Genomic DNA, 19,097 nt, shown 5'->3' with positions numbered 1-19,097 from the left:
TCAATTTTGTTATCGATAGTATAAAGTGACTTGAGGAGATCATCGCTGTGTTCCAGTAAGTATTAATCAGCAGTAAATGCTTAAGTGTTGCACTGGGTCCACATTTGTTTTGGAGAGTTGTTCCCTGCTCAAACAGATTTGGAGAGAAAGAATGCTAAATCTCCTATCCGGAGGCATTGTTTATCATGGTCAGTAGCCCAGAGAACGGTCAACCAAACTGATTTTTTCCGGCTGGATTCAAAACAATAGAATACCCATCTCTGGAAGGTACCTCCCGCAGCTATGTCTCCTGGAGACATACTGCAAAATTGTTTTCTAGAGAAACTTCAAAATTCTGGAACGAATGCCGAAAATTTCTAGTGTTCCATGATAGTAGCACAGTCACATCTTCCTTAATGGTTTGCAATATATCCTTATATTATATTGTTTTTATCCATAGAGAGACCTGTTTACACTTGGCCCTAGAAGAAGGCTCTAACACCACTTAGCCGAAACGTCTAAGGTCACCATGTTCCCACAGGAACAATTGTGAACGTTGACCACCAGAACCACAACTACTTTTATTTTGACGTCGACCAGTCATTGGGTTATCCCTCCTAAGCCAAGCCACAACAGACCCTATTTTTAAGGTCTATATTCCACTCACAAGTGGACCAGCCCAACAGTTCCTTGGACAGCAGTCTGCCATCAGATGAACAATACCTTTATGCCTCATAAAAACGTGTGTCTTTTCTGGTGATACTTGTACACCTTAAACACCAAAGATACATTGTGGACGGTTTGGGCTGAAAAGCGGGTGCATTTGAAATACTCACTGCATTTGTTGTATTTTCTGACCATGCTTGTGGACTAATATGAAATAATATTTAGCCAAACTATGCATATGTGAGTTGATACCACACAAATGTTTATTTGTTTTTTGGATTTGTCCCCACAGGACATTCTGCATTTATTTATTTGATTTAAAGTGTCCTGTTAACTGTACTTTTTTGAAACAATTGTTTATGCACTTTTTTGGATTGATTTCTACAGAACACTTGAGAACCCTGCAACCCACCTGATTTAAAGTGTTGGGTTGTAACTTTCCTTTTGAAAACCTACATGTGCAGCCAAATTAAAAAAGGCAACAGTAGTTACAGTCCAGTGTTTGGATCATTCCTTTTCCAGTAAATACATATTCTTTAATGTCTTACTGTTGATTTCTGGAAGTTTAAAATTATTACTGCAACATATAATTGCAGCCCTAAATATTTGAGGACAGGACTACCCCCTCGTACACAGCCATCCTTGAAGCTGACAGTTCTAGAATCCCTGAGATAGTTATTATTAACTCTAAGTACTACTTCAATTTCCAAGCTGTTCCAGGTAACATCTTCTACCCAGTAAGGGGACAAAGAATACACTACGAAATGTTCCCCCGCCCGGTAGTAATCTTTTCTGGTCGAATACTGTAGTTTTATCTAAGAAATCTTCAGTTGGACCTATAATTTAATTTTCCAAATGGGAGTCATTCAATAGAATAGTATTGGAAGCCGACCGCCATTCTAGTAGAGGAGTCTGCATCCCAAGTACCACTTTGAAGGTCGATGCTATACACCAATATTCGAATTGTGTCATCATTGAGATCGACTAGTGGCATTGGATGAAGAACCATTCCTTGTTGTGGGAGGGTATGATTCAAATGTATAAACGCTTCCTGATTTATCAGGATTTGTCCTCTCTTTATTTTGATTGACACAGTAAACTGTTGCACCTGTCCTGGAATAGTAACATCTTCTGTTGCTTGGGCTTCAACAGCATAAGGCAACAATTGAGCTGACTCAAATGCTTTCTTGACATTATCAATGCCAATTGGCTTACCCCACAATCTTGACCAAACTTTATTATTAATAAAATCCAAATTAATTGCAAATCAATGGAGAATGTCACTACCAGATAGAATTCTGAAATAGCATCTCTAATGAGCCAAACATTATGGTAAATAGTTTTATTGGTAATTGACATTTTTGACATGCATGACATGACTACATAGTACGTGTTTTAAATTGTGGGTTTCCAGACCAAAGTTCCATTTATCTATCAGATTAAAAGAGGGAATGGTCTCATCTTTAAGTCACCAAAACAGGGCTGTGCATATGGAGCTTTTTCGATTGCTTAGACAGACTCGGACAAACTCAGGATCTTTCCCTTTTCCCTTTCCACCCTGCCCATTTTGTGAACATCAGTCAAATTGCAAATATCTTTTTCTGGACTATTTTCAGTAGAACTTTGGATTTCTTTCAGATCCTCCTGAGTGCAAAACCTCAAGGTATGCCCCTCCAAGTGGAAGATCACTTGTTGTTGGGAGGTAAATTGTTAGGAGTTGAGATGAGGTCCCTCACTACTCTATTCTCCTACTGAGATAATGGTGATCTTGGGAACTTGATTGTTCCGAAAAGGAAATTCAATCTGGTTGGGGCATCATTCAATGAAGTGATAAGTACCATTCAGGCTGACATAATGGGCACGCCCATTCAGCTTGATGGGAAGGTTTGTTTGGGTTCAGATAACCTTTTTCACACAATCATTTAAAGAGGGCAGTTTCCAAAGGAAATCACGCCCCATAATATGCCCTCTGGAGCCATGATCATCACTGGATGTTTCAGATGGTCACCCAATTTTGATCTCTATATCCATAGAACTATTGACAAAAATATCCCTTCCATAAAAATGTTGCCATTCTCCTATAAAAGGTTTGAGATTAATTTTATGACTCTCTCCCCTTCCAAGATTGAGTTGGTCAAAAGTTGTTTTTCAATCAAGGTCGCCTGTGACCCTTTGTCTACCAGAGCTGATAAATCACACTGATTTTGTATCCACACAGGAGTGTAGATGCTACCTTCTTTTGGCTCCAGTTCACAAAGAAAGTGTGAGATATTGGACAGCTCGGCATACATTTGATGTGATTTATTTCTTGCCCTTGGGTTGCCACCATGTATGCACACCCTTCTTTGAGGTGAAGTTTACCTGAGTTCTCTTGGGAAACTGGTGGAATAAACACACACCTGGAAATTAAATATGGAGCAGGTGTATCCCCCCTTTACACAGATTCTTTGCTGCCTTCTCTTTTCAGAAGAAAACATTCCAAATACTAGGAGGGAGGGTATCGCTACTGTTTCTGGACTTTCTTCATTTATAGTTTATCTTTTATCAGATTACCTTTCCTGTCTAGGGGTTTCTTTGTACCTCTCGGCCTATGCTTCTATAGTATCGGATGGTGGTCTTCTATTTTGACCTGCTTTTATTTATGAGTTGTCACACCATCTCTGAAACAGAAGACTTTCTTTTTTGTTTACTGGGTTTGCTCCTCTCTCAGTGGTGACTATATTATTTAGATTTTCTTGGAATCTCAGTATTTTTCTTTATTTTTTTGGTGCTATTTGCATGTGGGAAGAGCAGTTGCTACTCGTTTCTAGCATTTCTTTATTTAATTCAAGGGTCTTTTTGTGAGTGAGAAATGAAGCTTCCTCAAAGGCTTGCCATATAATTTCTTCCATATCCCCCTTTTCTTCTTCAACTAGGACACTGTTACCATAATGGTCTGACTTTTATCATCGTCTCCCCGGGGCACTTGGCCCAGGCATTGGGCCATTTTGGGGGACTTTGGCAGTCTGAGGGGTCTGCTGGGCCCTCAGCATCTGTCCAATGTTCTCTGTCAGTTGATTGACCTGTTTCACAAGTTGGGAGATATTTTCTCCTCCCTCAGAAGTTTAGGGAGGCATTTGGCCATACCTTTGTTGCTCCCTGGAAGGTAAATCGGGTACTGTTGAAAATAATTGCTGTAACACTCATTTCTGGGTCTCCACTCCCCTGGATTTTGGGCTGTACTGTGCTGGAATCTAGGAGTAGTAGGAGAAAAGTTGTTTCTGAAATTTGAATTAGGAGGGTAAGTATTTTGGAAATTTTTATTTGAAGGGGATGTTGGACTTCGTTCCCGTAAGAAATTCTGATTGGGTTTTCCCATTGGAACTGTTCCTTAACATGTAGCCCCCTCCTGTTGCAGGGGGTGGTTTCAGTTGTACATGATGGACCTAGAACCAAGGTAATGGGGATTATGTACTGGAAGCAGAGATCTCTGTATTTTGGAGCACGGGCTGAGCACCGCTCGACTGGGACTGGTCAGAAGGCCTCCAATTTATAAAGGCAGAGATTTTATGTAAACTAAACTGCTACATATACGAAGTAGCATATGGAGTATTTCTAGATATCCCTGATAATAAAACCCTATCTAATAGCCCAAGTATTCCATGTCATTGCATGGTATGGCCATGCATGGAACGCACAACACGTAGTGCTTGAGGGGGCTATTGTGGCCCCAATTAAGTTAATGTCAGCACTTTGGGGTTCACAACCAGCTGCCCCAAAATCCGACAACACAATAAATTCATCAACTCTTAGCTTTGTGCTGGCTTTCCAAGAAGCACAACTGACCTACACCATCACCTACACATGCCTATCTGGATAACCTCTGAAAATAGACTCCAACTTTGATAAGGATTATGAAGGAAATTGCCTAAACTGGGTATTGTTAGGGTAGCAGACTCATTCAGTGAAAAAGCTTTTTACTGCAGAGATGTTTGAAGTTAGGCGGGGAACATCACAAACACAACTGATGATGTACTAGTGTTAAGTAGTGAGCCAGAGACAATAAAGTGTTCAACAAAGGTTTATTACACAGCTCACCATTTTCACGCTGTTGTATACAAAAACCCAAATTACGAGACTTCCTCCCTTCAAGTAAAGGCAGCTTACAGTTAATAGCAGGCCCGTGCATGGTCTTCGCAAGCCCGTCTTTTAATTAAATGTCCCAAATTCCCTTCAGGGGGTTCAGCAGGCTCAGGGCTGCAGATTTCCCGAGTTTCAGCACACTGGCCGGCCCGGCCTCAGAAGTCAAAGAAAATAAAACAACAAAAACCTTTCTCATTGTTCCTCCTTACACTGCTCAAGGATCCTTTCCCGTCAAACGCTTTCCTCTGCTGCATAGCTGACCTGGCCCGTAGGTCGGGTAGGGCCTTCTCTGGCGGTTCTTTCTCTCCTCCCTAGTACACCCACTGGTATTCGGGAATGGCCTCGCTCCACGTTGGGGCCTCCCCATCAGCCTCCTTCCACTCCTGCAAAACAAGACCCCCTCTGAGTGGTTTAGTGAGGCTTTTAACCCAGGTGCCTCTCCCTCCCAGTACTTCCGGGTGTTCCCAGCATCGGTTTCCCCACACCTGATGCTAATTCCCCTCCTCCTCCCTGCTCAGCCCTCGATGTGTCAGCCTTGGTTTTAGTCACTGACTGTGGTAGTCTGCCTGAATATGGAAGCGTGTTTTCCCGTCTCCCTTGCTTATTTTCCTTTCCCATATTATGGCTTTTATACTGATGCCGTATTTGGTGGGGCCTTCTGGGATATGTAGTCCGTACGTTTTTTATTTCACATGATTCACTCAAGGGCCGCATTATTTTATCCGTTGGCTTTCACCCCTCTCTGCTGTTCTGTTCCGTACCCTCCCTTCTCATAGTATCTCGGGTGGCTGCCACTTCTACACCATCACAACTAGACAGTGCATAGTAAACTGCAGACATTGCTCCCAAGTTTCCCAGACACACCTGTTGAAGATCTCATGCTGAACTACCCAACTGTGGTTGGCCCGCAGAAAAGGGCATTTGCGTGCTATGTACAAGATGGTCACCAGCTGGAGAGCAGTTACGGGAACGTAGCCCAAACGAATATGCGAGTCATTGCTGGGAGCACCAACTGAGCGGGAGAAATTGGCCTATATGTGCAGGGAGATAAAGAGGTATCCGTGAATTATCGGCTGAAAATAATACATTTAAAGTTTGCGCATGCAACTTATTACACACCGAAGAAGATCTGCAGGTTTGACCCCAGGTGCATGCCCGAGGTGTAAGTAAACAGAGGCAGACTTTCTTTGCATGGCATGGACGTGGTAAATAATTAAACAATACTGGAACAAAGGCGTCACCAGGCTTGAAGAAACGATTGAAAATGATATTCCCAGGTACCTAGTCATTTGTCTGCTGGGGTGTGTCCATGATGTCCCTAAAACAGAGCACAGATTTCTAATCATGACTTTGCTGCTATCTAGATGATGGGTGGCCATCGGGTGGTGGTCAGCGTCGACACAGACTTTGGCCACTTGTTTTACAGATATAATATGGTGTAACACACAGGAAAACACACATTGAAAATGGACTACTACCACCACACAGCCTAAAGACTACTGGGTGGCTATGAATAACTATCTGCGTAGGAGAGATTTAGTGTCGCTAACATAGTCCATGTGAAAACAACCCCAGAATCAAACCTATGGTTGTCATGCACATAGGCAGAATAAGGGGAGATATCACCTGCCTCTTGTGGCATCCATGAACTAAGATAATGTACACTTGAGAGTTCAGAATGGAGCTGGTGAGAACACCAAGGGAATGGAACTGGCTACACCTGACTGATATTATTACACCCTACAATGCTATGGTTGTATTTTAAGTATTACAATATTTCTAGATCTGCTGCAACATGTTGTATGCACCCTGTGGTTTCTGCAAAAGAAAACTTGAATAACTTAAATAAAGAAATTGTGAAATGGCGGGGATCTGTTTTTGATCCATAGTATTTTATAATTACAACTAGTAAATATGGAAACAGTACCATTGTGATTGTCTGGTGACACATTTTTGTGTTTACGTTATTTCGCCCAACTCATGAAACTGTTTTTACATTAATGTACAATACATGAAAACATGTTCTGTTTGAAATGTTAACATTCAGTAAAAATATTCTTTAAAAGGATCTTGAGGGAAGTTATAGATTGCAACCAATGAGAGCCAAAATGGTCCAACTCAATAACAATGGTTTGTTTTCGGCTAATGCCGTTTTCCTTCAAAGTAACAAAGTGGGTAAACTGCTCCCACATTTGATAAAACAAAGACAACTCTCTAAGCACATAATGGAGATCCGAGATAACACAGGGAGATTATCTTTAGATCAGCTGACAATCATTGGGGGCTTTATGAGGTTCTACACGGCTATACCCGCCAAGGGAGGTTGTAGATGCCTCCGGGCTGTTGCGCGCTTTACAAATATGAATAAATAAATGGATGGAAACTCATAAAGGTGTCGATGAAAGAATGCAACACTGTTTTGCCCAATCAGTTTTGCTTCCCAAAAAGGAGGTACAAAGACCAATTTCTATCCTTAACATTTTAACTCATAAATTGGTGACATCAAACCTTACATGTCAAGGACTGTAACTTCTTGTAGTATTAGGTCAGGTGTTCCTGGCTAGATGCAATGAATTAAATCAGATATCAGGGACCAAAGGACCAAAGGAGAATATCGCTGCAGAGGAAAACATGTAAGACTCTCATCACCCAGAGGAAACAATCATTGTTAGAAACTGCATGGGAACATTTGCTGTTAGCTGCTGAGGAAATCAATTCTAGAAAGTGTTAGCAGCTTGTCACTAAAGAGCCAAAATCTAATATCACTTTTAATATTTAATCTATTTATAGGGGTAATGTTACGCAACCTGAAGAGTTTCTTATAAAAATAAAAGCAACAATTGCCAACGCTAGCGGCCTTGTATTTGCTTATGCTGACGTAAGACACTGCATTCTTTCTCTGAAATCAACTAAGTAGCCCGGACTGGATTTCATACCAGCAGATCTATTTAAACATCAATTTGATTTATGAGCTCTTTTATTATGCAATGTATTGAATGCCATAAGAAAGATAGAGTTACACCCAATCCTGGAAATCTGCTAACAATTTTACAATGTTCAAGATAGGCGATAGAGACAGCCTAGCTTGTTCTGGGCCGTATCTTTGCTGGACTTTTGAAATATTTGAAATATTTGTAAATTGGTACTGAGCAAAATTATAGATTGGATTGATAAGAATGGCATCTTGCCGGAAACACAATTGGGCTTGAGAGAAAATGTGGGCATGGGATCTCAGTCACTGAATGTATAACTATTAGTGGCTAAATCATGATTTATTTAAAGAAGCCACTTTAAGTATACTTCCAGGACCTGAGAATGGCATTTGATGATGTCATTTATGAAAATCCGTGCTCTGTTTTACACTAGTGGGGAATGCCAGCTGATTTACTTAGTGAAAATGTGTGCTCTGTTTTACACAAGTTGGAATTGGAATTGTTTATTCATTTATAGTGTGCACCGGGCCCTTAGGCATCTGGGCGCAGTACTGGTTGCATAGTTACATATGACATGGATATTTAGTAGAGATAAATACAGATACATTTTGTGGGAACAATGTACATATATACAGAAGAATAGATTCTTATGGTTACGGTTTCTAGCAGGAAAAAAGGAACAGAGGTCACAGGTCAGTGGAATGCAGCCACCTCTTTACGCTAGTCTTGATGCAGTGGAAGGGAGATATGGCTCTCAGTGAATCAGGGATAGAGTTCCATAATTGCGCTGCCAAGACTGGGAAGCTAGCTCCTCCTGTTTTTTTTGTCTAAAATTGGGTATTCTTAAGCTGTTGGTTTGTGCTTTTCTGATAGGTCGTGCTGAAGTGTGTTTGGTGAATCTGTCAGTGAGGTATAGTGGAGCCTTGTTGGAGAGACATTTGTGCGTGAGGTTGAGTGATTTGAACTTGATTCTGTCATTTATGGAGAGCCAATTGGTGGTGCGTCTCATGTGCAATATATGCTGTGTTTTGGGGATGCCTAGAGCTGCTATTAGGGCATTGTTTTGGATTGTCTGGAGTTAGTGTTGTGTTTACTGGTGCCTAGGGCGTTGCAGTAGTCCACTTTGGAGAGGATTAATTGCAATTGTAATACAGCTATCTGTGGAAACGAATGGTCTACATGCATGGATCAGTTTGCATGTGTATGTAGTGGCAGAGGCTGTGGCGTTGATTTGTTAATTTAGGTTGAGAGCAGAGTCCAGATAGAAGCCTAGGGTCTTGACTTCCTTGGCTACTTTAATCTTGATTCCATTAACGAGGACGGAATTGTATTGGGTGGAGAGTTTAGTGAACCTGTTGGGAGACCCAACCATTAAAAGCTCTGTCTTTTTGTTGTTGAGGCATAGACCATGTGTAGCCATCCATGTTTTGTATAATTTTGTAGATTTTGTTAATCATGGTTACATCTTTGTCATAGTGTCCTAGGATGGAGATGAGAATCTGGGTATCAACAGCATAGTTAGTGTAAGAGACACCCAGATTGTGTAGTATGTCAAAGATGGACTTTGTAAATTTGTTATACAGGGTTGGGGAGACACACGAGCCCTGTGGTACTCCGCATGTCATGGGTACTGGGTCTGCTGCAGTGGAGGGTGAGAAGACTCTCATGGATCTGTTGTCCAGAAAGGAGCTTATCCATGAGGTGGCTTCCTTGGAGAAGTGGGCGGCTATTTTAAGGTGATTACACAGGACATTATGGTCGACCAGGTCGAATGCAGCGGATAAGTCCAACGGGAGAAGAATGGAAGCTTCTCCTCTGTTTTTCTGGTCATCTAGTTGATTCTTCAGGTCAATGAGGGACCTCTTGGTCTCATGTCTAGGCCTGAAGTCTGATTGGCTAGTGCCCAATAAATTGTTGATTTCCAGATAGGCTTGTATCTGAGATAGGCTGCTTTATCAAGGATTTTGAGAAGAAAAGGTACGGTTGTGATTGGCCTATAGTTAGTGGGAATGTTGGGGTCTAGGTTTTTTTTTAATAGGGGTAGTAAGTACCCAGGCATCTTTGAGATTGGTGGATTCTGAACAAGATTCAAAGGAGGAGTTGAATGTGGAGATGAAAGCAAGTTTTTTTGCGGCTTCTTTAATAATGGGTGCTGGACATGTGTCCCCTAGGCATTTAGAAGGTTTGAGGGATGAAATTATCTTTTCAGCCTCAGTGGTTGAGATAGAGTTAAATTTGAATTGATGTCTGGGTTTGATTGTTTAGTGGAGGTTTATTGCAAGATGGCCTCTTGTGTTTCTAAGGCAATCTTGTGAAGTTGGTTTTTTTGGCACTGATTTTTTTCTTGGAGCAAGGTAATTGTATTGCAGAGGGCCTCTTGGATGTCTGTGCACCAGGATTTGTTTTTGACACAGGAGTCTCTGGGAGTGACCAGGGATTCCAGTTCCCTTAGGATAGAGAAGATGTCTCTAGTGCTTGAGCCGGCTTTTTTAATTCTTTCATTAAAGGTGTCTTTTTTAGTTTGAATGATTTCCTTTTTGTACTTGTCGGCCAGGGAGGTGAGAATGTGCTTGTCGTGATCTATCGGGTTATTTATCCATCTGGCCTCAGCATGTCTTTTCTCGTTGTACAAAGTTTTTAGGCTAGGAGTAAACCACAAGTTCAGATGAGCTATAGGGTTCCCTTTGCTGAGTTTAAGTGGTGCAATGGAATCAATGGCAGAGTTAATGGTATTATTATAGAGGTCAACCAGGTCGGTTGGATTGGAGGGTAGGTTCACAGCATTGGTGATAGAATGAATCAAGGGTAAGAGGTTGGGGACTGTGATGTTTTTCCTATTTCTAATTATTGTAGGTGGGGCCATGGGTTTGGCCGAGTTGGAATGGGAAATGTCTTGTGTGGTAAATGAGATCAAGTGGTGATCTGTACATGCACATGGTTTAGTATTTGTTATGCATGATGAGCAGTTGATGTCTGCTATCCAATCCAGAGTGCAACCTTTTATGTGGGTAGGTCCATTATTCCTGAGAGTGAGGCCTACTTCTGTGATGGTATTTGATAGGGTGGAGGCATTAGTGTCGTTGGGGTCATTCAGACCTAGGTTAAAGTCTCCAAGAAGAATAGTTTGGGAGCCAGGTTTGTTGTTGGTATTAAGGAGGGTTGTTATGTCTTCTTCGAAGGTTCCTAGCGAGCCTGGTGCCCGGTATACCTGGTGCATGGTGACAGTGCGAGAGGCAGTTAATTGTAGTTTGACTGAAAGTAATTTCGGCAGATGGCAGAGGGGTAGATTCAGTTTCTCTTATGTCAAGGTTAGATTTGCATATGAATGGTAAGCCTCCTCCTTTGGAAGTTTCTCTGTCTTTTCTGATAATAGTGAAATTATCTGGGACAGCTAGGGAGATGGCCGGGCCAGCTGCTTTGTGGAGCCATGTCTCTGTGACGGCTAGGAAGTCAAGCTGATTGGTTGAAATGATGTCAGCAATTTCTGTGGTATGGGTTACGAGAAATCTGGCATTGATGAGTGCTCCACTAATAAATTAGGTTTCCTTAGACCTTTTATTAGTTGGAGTTTTGTGGTGGGGTGGTAGGTGGTTGGGTGCCTGAGTTAAACTGGAGATATGGTTGATGGTGCATGGCGTTGGCCGAGTAGCCAGGTTGATGAGTCTAGAGCGTAGTCTGAGGTTTATCCAATTACTAGAGCAAGGTTGGTTTGGCTTGGGCTTACTTGCGAAGCGTAGGATCCATTGGTCTGGTGATAGTGTCTCTGTCATGTGTTGGGTGTCTTTGCTGATTGAGAATGTTTGCTGCAGTGAGGTGGTAAGAGGTGGTAGGAAGTAGGTAGGCATGATCTGGTTTGGTGGTGGTAAGGGATTTTGCATAGACAAGAGCCTAGAGGTCATGTTGGCGGAGGCAATGGTTGTGAGAACCACTGGGGCGGATGATGACGAGGCGATGTGGGGCAACTTGGGCGTTGGGAAAGTGAGGGTGTTCGCGATTAAATTGAGCACTAAGATGGTGAGGAGCTTAGTTAGGATTGGAATCATGACTGATGTTACAATAGTCATGCAGAGGAAGCCATACTTGGGGTCGACACCAATAACATAGGCAGTGTGGGCAAATTTGGCTGTGACTACATTGGGCTTCATTGGTAGACAAGGAGCAGTTATCAGCATTGGGTCACAAAGCCCAGCAAAATGCAGATATCAAAGTGGGGCACAAAGGCAGGCAAAATGCAGATATCAAAGTGGGGTATAAAGGCATGCAAAATGCACATATCAAAGTGGGGCATATGGCAGGCAAAATGCAGATATCAAAGTGGGGCATAAAGGCAGGCAAAATGCTGATATCAAAGTGGGGCACAGAGGCAGGAAAAATGCACATATCAAAGTGGGGGCATAAAGGCAGGCAAAATGCAGATATCAAAGTGGGACACAGAGGCAGGCAAAATGCAGATATGAAAGTGGGGCACAAAGGCAGGCAAAATGCAGATATCAAAGTGGGGCACAAAGGCAGGCAAAATGTAGATATCAAAGTGGGGCATAAGGCAGGCAAAAAGCAGATATCAAAGTGGGGCACAGAGGCAGGAAAAATGCACATATCAAAGTGGGGGCATAAAGGCAGGCAAAATGCAGATATCAAAGTGGGACACAGAGGCAGGCAAAATGCAGATATCAAAGTGGGGCACAAAGGCAGGCAAAATGCAGATATCAAAGTGGGGCACAGGCAGGTAAAATGCAGATATCAAAGTGGGGCACAAAGGCAGGCAAAATGTAGATATCAAAGTGGGGTACAGGCAGGTAAAATGCAGGAATCAGGCATCGGGTCTCTGAATGTACCTGGTTCAGCAAGGGTGGGCATGTTTAACATGCAATAGAGGGTTGGAATGCTCTGTCCATAGACTTACAGACGAGTCAAATGCAGAGGTCCAGATCAGGGCGCAATCAGGTGTGGTGCAGAGAACTATACGTATGGTCACAGGGTTATGTGGGCCACTATATGTAGACAGGGGGACATCAGATCATGTGAAACATACAGCGCTGTGTGCTCCCCAAACATTCATTTAGGTAGAAGGGGGCAGTTCGAGATGAGGATGAGAGAGGGGGTCTCGGGTTGCCTGGAGACATTAAGCACAGTGTTGTTACTACCGTAGCGCTGCGTTTCAGTGTGGTGACAGAGCGTGGTGTGTACCGCACAGGAGCGGGTACATGTGTAGACTTTGAGTCGGTCAGCTTGGGATCTGATCTGTTGCGAGAAATAGCGTTAGTGGCAGAAGGAGTCAAGAGGAGCAGGAAATAATGCTTACCCTGCTTGTAATGTTGGTCAGGTAGTGTGGTTGGCTATAACGGCCCGCCATGGACAGGCACAGACAGAACCTTTTACTCGGCCCTTCAACGTAGGGCCTCCGCTTTCCGGCTTCTGCCTGTCAGTAGGGGGGAGGGGATGGAAATAGTGGTGCCCAGCCAATCCGCAGCTGAGGCAGGTGATCAGGCAAGGTAGCGAAGTGAACCTGCAGCGGAGGAGGCGGCCATTGACCGTATTGCTGGCAATGGTGGAATATGGCGAAACTTGACTGTACAGCGCCTGTGGGCCGTGCAGCGATCGGTAATCTGCACAGCTGCTTTACAAAGCGCACAGCAATAATTGTAAATGAGGAATTAGGCAAGAAAGGCTCCAACCCCACATCTCACCGTCGCAGTAGCTGTAGCAGTGGGCGCTTCTTCTCTGCTGATCCAGGTGCGGGGTGATGAGAGAAGGCTCCTGCCCTTTCCTCCCGACGAAACTGCTGCTCTCTGCTGGAATGCCAGCTGATTTACTTAATGAAAATGTGTGCTCTGTTTTACAATAGTTGGGAATGCCAATGATTTGTCATTTTTATTGCAGAATCTTAATGAGGATGTTTCTGATAATTAATGGCAAGGGGATTCCGGTTTTATTGTGTGCTGGTATCAAGGAGCCCGAAATCTTTACAGAGATTAATTAATGCCCATACTGTTGATATGAATAGCTTGGATTTGGAGGTTACTGTTGCCAAGTCTGCAACAATGTATTCTCCTTAAATAAGGGGCGAGAAAGGAAAGATTTTCTGGTCAAATAATGTATCTTGTATTGTAGATGCCTTACATAGCGCCCCGAGTATACTCTGTCTTTCTGATTATTCAAAAACAGCTCTAAATAAAGAACACTTGGCCAAAATGCTAATCAGTAAAAGTCACTCTGAGATCCCGTGTATAAAAAAGTGGAGAGGGAACTGACTGAGGTCTCTACCGCTATCTCTGGCAATCTTACCTCACCATGAGGGAAAAGTACTTCACTGCAATGGAAAGCCCTATTTATTTATTTATCTGCTTGTAGGGCGCCGGTAGCCACCAGGCATCAGGGCGCTTCAACGTGAAACACATACACCAATGACAAAACAGTAGCAGCAGGAATTAGAGAGGTATTATTGGCTCAGAGTAGACTCATTTAAACATTTATTACTAAGTCACTGGGCAGATGACTGATTTCTGTGAGAGTCCATTAAATCAATTAGCAGATGTATTGAGATGTCAGCTCCAGACACTTTGGCGCAGTACTTACAGATTTCATCCTATGTAGATCACAATTGTTTTAATAACCAGAACGTAATTCAATTTGAGGGGTGTGGTATAGTTCTTCCCTTGAAGAAAGATTCTGCCCATTTGCCATTCTACTCCCGAGACCCTTTTCCACTTTAAACTGTTTTGCCATAAATATTCTTTCCTAGTAAACGTTAATTATTTACATTTTGAAGAGTGAAGGGTTTGGCAATGTCGCCTGGCTTTTATTCATCTTGTGAGGGCAATTACAAAACCAGTTCCCTGGGCTTTTATTAGATTTCTGCAGGTGCAATGAAACTCAGGGAGAGGAATTGTAATGTGTAAATTATCGTTGTGAACGTTGATAAACCCCGGCGTGGAGGGGGACAAGATTTATTTTGTGATGACGCCATGAAGACATGTGATGACAGTGATAATAAATAAAGGCAACCATATCGGAGGACTCTGGGAATATATTTGAATACCTGAAGTGTCTCACTTTATATATATATATATATATATATATATATATATATATATATATATATATATATATATATATACCCTAGTGTTTATTATTTTTCTTTCAATCCTAGCGAACAATGTATAGGGAAATCCCTATTTATTGGCTTGAGGCAACACTTGACCCAAGGGCTCCCTAGAGGGACATGTGCAGTAGGACTGCTAAGGCAGCACTTTCAGGAGCCCTCAGGGTGGCTGGGTGAAGGACACATGGATGACCTTTTCTGATTTCACCCGCTTATACCGGTTAAGAAAATGGAACCTTATTCTTGTCTTCAAGTGCGTCAGGGGGCTGCGGCCCTACGCCCCTCACTTAAGGAGGAGGACGTCAGATATGGTCAGACCAGAGCGACCGACCCAGAAGCAGAGGATCACATGATGACGAGCGACAGGATAGAAACAGAAGACAGACTATAGAAAATGTACAAGGGGCATTATTGTTATGTCTTAGTGGCGGGAGAGGTCAAACGGAAGTGATGTATAGTGTACGGGGCCAGACCATGGGAAGATATCAGGGGAAGGCAAATTAGAGGGAGGTGAAGTTAGTTTGGGTGGTGGGCTAAACGGGTGCTGTCTGTTTATGTGTTTTGCAAACTAGAAATAAAGGGCATCTTGCCTTGTCCATTCTGAATATGACTCCTTAGCCTTGTTGTTCTCATTTGGTTCGATAGATGGTGTGTGATTCGAATCTGTCATGCAACGCTGCTGACCACCAAATCCTGACGGCATCCATTCGGACACCCCCACGAATGCTCAAAACGATAAGGTAGGAGACTTACTTGCAAATCACCACAGAGGTCTTCCAGAGGAGGATATCGGGGCAGGTGAGCGTGCATGTGGGCCGTACGGGGAACCAAGGGTCCCATTTGGGAACAGGGAATAGACAACGTGGAATAGAATGTTTTTAGGGGATATGATGAAATGGGATGGAGATTTTGTGCTGGGTATAAAATATTGGTAGTAGTTTTTGCTGGTTTCATAACTGATTCTTTTAGTTCTGTCTCTTTTTTATCCAAAAATTAACTTAGGAAAATACCAAGGGTAAGGCCCAGAATTAAATTGGGACAGATGGATGGTTGTAAGGCGAGAGTCCTTATCCCTGTCAGGACCATCTTGCGGTGTCTCTGGTTGTTAACTGTAAGCCCCTTCCCTCTCAGAACCACTAAGGAGTGGAGTAAAAGAATGCATGGCGCAGGGGCACTTGGTTAATGGAGCAAGTGACAAATGAATGCAGATTTACATAGGGAACAGAATATAGGCAAACAGCAATCAAAACAGGCTGAGGAATTCCCGAAGGGGTTGCTTGCCCTTTATATGTGTAGTCAGTTTAACAGTTTGTCTTGTGATTATTTGGACTCGTGGCACTACTTGACTTGACTTAACATACAGACTCAATTTTTCTGATAGAGGGAACGTTTAACTTGGATAAAATGGGAGCCCTTAGAAGGGCTCTGGAAGCTGAAGGTACTAAGATACCAGCAGTACAGTGGAGAGCATTTGCCATGTCACTGGAAGAGGCAATAACTAGGAGAAATGATGAGGACTGAGTGAGATTAATGATCGACTGAGGGGACAAAGTTTTTAAGATGTAAGAGAGGAATGGAAGGGGCTTGACTGTGCCCTAAGATACTTGAGAAGGAGGGATGATGGATACAGGCTTGGCAAAGGAGGATCGAGAATATCAGGATAGTGAAACATTAGAAGATATACTTGAATTCTTCACTAGTATAAGACCCCTTACAGGGACGATACCAGAGGGAGCACAGCAGGAGGCACTGGTGGTAGAAATGTCTCCTTTGATGCCCTCAGCCCCCAGGAAGCTGTGGCAGAGCTGGTTGAGTTCTGCTGGGGCACAGGCATCCAGGGGGGCCCCCACCATCGTATGCCCTTTCAGTGACAAGGGATGGTACGATATATGTAAGGGATTCACACACTTTTTAAGCTCCCCTCAGGCAAATACCATCTGGTCATGAGGAGGGTTTGGTTACGGTCCATGTACCCCAGACACCACAGTGGGAACATTGGCAAAGGAGTTCCCCAATATATAGGTGTAAAGTCCCAATGATTTTTGAAGGAACTGCAAACAGTAATGCAGAGTTATAACCCAGTGTGGGCTGATATGAATCAAATTATGATAGTGATGCCACTGGAGGTGAGACAACCATTAGTTTAGCAGGCAACCTGGCCAGCTACCGACCGAGGCACAGAGGACGCCCTGTTGCAGGCGAGGGAAAGAATAGTGACAGCGGTCTCAGAGGTGTGTTCTAGAAAAACTGATTGGGCAAAAATATCAAACTGTAAATGGACTAAGGGCAAATCTCCCACTGATTACTTGGATAGACTGAAGGTGGTGTTCACTCAGCACTCTAGTATTACAAAGCCAGAGGAGACAGCTCAGGAGGCTATAGCAAACTCATTGGAATTGGGTCTGCTTCTGAAGGTACAGAGACAGTTTACGAATGTGTCTATAGACTGTCAGACCAAGCCGTTAGTTGAGCTGTTGGTGAATCATTGAGTCGCTTGCCAGGAGCAGAAGAAGGAAACATTCGAGAACAAACTTATGACATTACAAATGCAGAGTCTAGAAGGACAGGTGCAAGGGCAGCTCCAGGGAATGGCAACCTATCCAGGGAAACTGGCCCAGAGGTGGGGCCGACAGAAGGGTAGATGTAGAGGTTGAGGTCCTTAGGTATACAAAACTCAGCCGATTGGATACATGGAATAGCCGCAGAAACCACAACAGTGGGGGCAGTTCTATCACCAACAATGGTGGCGAGCATCGGGTCAACAAGTGCAGGAACATTGGAACAATCAAAAGGCTCCTAGAGCCATGGTACCAAACCCTTTGGCATTGAAAGAATGAGTGCCCATTTAGACCACAGAGGCCACAGTTGCAAGGCAACAGTTGCAAGGCAACAAGTGCAGGAACATTCATAATAATGTTTAGGTGCCACAGCAAGGAGGACAGGTCCAAATGCAGACATTTCAAACTGGGCCTATGCCCCAGTTTCTAAGCCCAAACACTATCCGGTTGTCCCCAGAAATCCATGAGGGTCAGGTGGGGATGCAAATGGATTCTGACATCCAGGAGTGTAAGGGACTTTGGAAGCACTAATGATCCTGGTTGGCCAGGAAGGCCCTTATGTATAATGCCAAGTGCAAGGAGCATTGGTGCCATGTTTGGTGGACACAGGGGTGAATAGATCTGCTTTGCAAACTAATAATTTTCCATGTGTTCCTCTATCAGGTGAGACAGTGGGGGCAGTAGGCAGAATTAATGCCACTGCTGTACATCCAATGACAGAGCCCTTTAATGTCACTTTAGGGCCCACATCATCTGTGAACTTGTTGGGGAAAGATTTGTTGCACAAAATGAGATGCACTATCTATTGCATCCCGGGCGGGATATTTTTAAGCGTACCCTGGGGTAATGCAGTAGCAGTGATGACTGCATTAAGGGAAGACATGGGAGGAAGAGTAGTGGAGAAAGATGAGAAATGGTCAGATGACATACAGGCGTTGATTGATTCTATATCACAGTGTTTCTGGGCCAACCATGATAATGAGGTAGGATATATACACACTGCTGAACCAATGAAGAAAGGTACAGCCATTTTAACGGTTTCCCCACACCACCAGTATTCCTTGAGGCCTGAAGCAGAGGCAGGTATCACCGCAGCCATTGAATATTTGCTAAGTCAGGTAATTATTGTTCTGACCAGTAGCTCATGCAATACTCATATTTTTCCTGTGAAGAAGCTAGGGAAGGCGGTCTACCGTATTGTCCAGGACTTATGAGCTATCAATGCCGTGGTGATATCTTCCTTTCCCATGGTGCAATCATGGCAACCATATTGTCCTGTATTCCACCAAAGCCAGCGCATTTTACCGTGGTCGGCATGTGTTCAGCTTTATTCTCTGTTCCTATACATGAGGATAGTCTGTTTGTTTTTGCATTTTCACACAGGGGGAGTCCAATAAACATGGACCTGTCTGCACCTGGGGAATACAGAGTTCCCATTGCTCTTTTCATAACAGCTAAAGAAAGATGTTGATGATATAAAGTTACCAAAGAAGTCAGTGTTGATACAATATGTTGATGATTTGTTTATTGCCTCACCCTAATAAGAGGCTTGTAAAGACGATGCCAGGGTCCTGCTAAAGGCATTGGCAGAGAAAGGGCATCAGGCTTCAAAAATAAGCTACAGTTATGTGCCCTCTGAGCAGGTATGTCATTTGGGGGTTGCTAAGGGTTGCACCTGCGACCCCTGGCTGTTAGCTTGAAACCCCTGGTCAATACCTTGCGACCCCTGGGCATCCT

This window comes from Ambystoma mexicanum, chromosome 7p (genome assembly GCF_040938575.1).
Source record: "Ambystoma mexicanum isolate Mex_15411 chromosome 7p, UKY_AmexF1_1, whole genome shotgun sequence".
NCBI lineage: Eukaryota > Metazoa > Chordata > Amphibia > Caudata > Ambystomatidae > Ambystoma > Ambystoma mexicanum.
The sequence above is the reverse complement of the archived record's forward strand: the minus strand, read 5'-3'. Positions refer to the sequence as shown.